This window comes from Mus caroli, chromosome 1, assembly GCF_900094665.2.
Source record: "Mus caroli chromosome 1, CAROLI_EIJ_v1.1, whole genome shotgun sequence".
NCBI classification, from domain to species: domain Eukaryota; kingdom Metazoa; phylum Chordata; class Mammalia; order Rodentia; family Muridae; genus Mus; species Mus caroli.
In genome coordinates, this window is record NC_034570.1 from 91948026 (window position 1) to 91949815 (window position 1790).

Here is a 1790-nt window from a genome sequence, read left to right on the forward strand (position 1 = left end):
AGTGTATTCTCTGGCTGTAATTTACCCTCTTTAAATATAAATTGTTTTCATTAGACTAATTTACAATTTACAAGCTTTTATAATTAACATAAATTTTACCAATAACTATTACATAACTATAAGTTTTGCAAAGTTTTATTGAAAGAGTTGTATATAATTCATTGATTATAGAGAAACAAGTTAATAATGCCAATATTGATAGGTCTTCAATAATATAGTAATTGATTAAGGAAAATGGAATACAATCTGTTTAATATTAAATGAATAGTGAGAGCCTTTAGAGTTCAGTGTAATTTGCTTATCCAATATAGGACTCTGACTTCAACTCCTTGCATAAAATATAATTAAAGATATTAAAAGTATACTATAAAGGAAGATTTAAGTTTATTTTTTTAATAATTATTTGTTGAGGGTGTCCTGTATGCTTTACTTGAGTTAATCAAAATTAATGTTTGCATTGTTTTAGAAACATTTACAAAATAGAGTGTTCCCAAATTAAGTAGTAGATAAAAGATTATGAATGCATAGCAAGCAAAGGGTAAACTGCAGAAAATATAGAAATATGAAAACAGGCCAACAAAAGAGGATAGCATGGAAAGGCACATAATATGGTGGTAAAATAGTATTTATAGAACATGTCTACAATTATTTATTATTTCTCATTCTATACAAATTACATATACTATTGCATTATTTTATGAAACTATTTGTGATTATTATTATTATTTCTTGAATAAGTCAAGAATAAACTAAAATTTATTCTTATTATTATTATATTTATATAATAATTTATATTATATTATATTATATATATATTTTTTATATTATATTATATTTATATAAACTAAAATTCTATTCTTATTATTATTATATTATTATTATTATTTCTTGAATAAGTCAAGAATAAACTAAAATTTAAGCCACCATTTAATTTTATGAAAGGTTTTGATGATTAGATGGAGTGGATCCAGAAGTGGTACCCTCTGCTTTTTTTTTAATGGAATTATATTACTTTATTTTTTATTATAAAATTTATTTCTGAAGTTTCCTGTTTAAATTCTTTCTGCTGGCCCTCAGGGCGTCCATCATTTTCCCTCACCTAATTAATACAAGATCATGTTCTCTTCTCCCTCTTCATCCGTGTCCACTTTCCCTCTCTCCCCACTTGTGATTGCTTTCTTCTCCTTCCAAAGTAGGACTGAAGGGTCCTCATTTGGGCACTTCAGCTTGTCTACCCTTTACAGTTCTATGAACTCTATCTTGGGTATTCTCTAGGATTTTTTTTTTCATTTTTTTTGTTGTTGTTTATTGTTATTTTTTGTTTTGGTTTTTTATTTTTCCCAAATATCCACAGATTAGTAAGTATATACCATGTATGCCATTATGGTCGGAGTTACCTAGCTCTCACTCAGGGTTATATTTTCTAGTTCCATCAGTTTGCCTTCAAAACTTAGGAGGTCCTCATTCTTATAGCTGAGTAGTATTCCATTGTGTAAATAAACCACATTTTCTGTATCCATTCTTCTGTCTTGGGACATCTGGGTTGTTTCCAACTTCTGGCTATTGCAAATACTATGCTTTTAATCACATTCAGATGAGTCATTCAAAATTCTAGGTCTGCCTGGCCTATGTGAAAAATTCTAAGATAACGATAGATAGAGATAGCCTACTAAAAATGAGAAAAGGCAGAATGACAGAAATTCAGAAAGACAATTAAGAAGGAAGAAAGGAAGAAAGGAAAAAAGGAAGGAAGGAAGGAAGGAAGGAAGGAAGGAAGGAAGGAAGGAAGG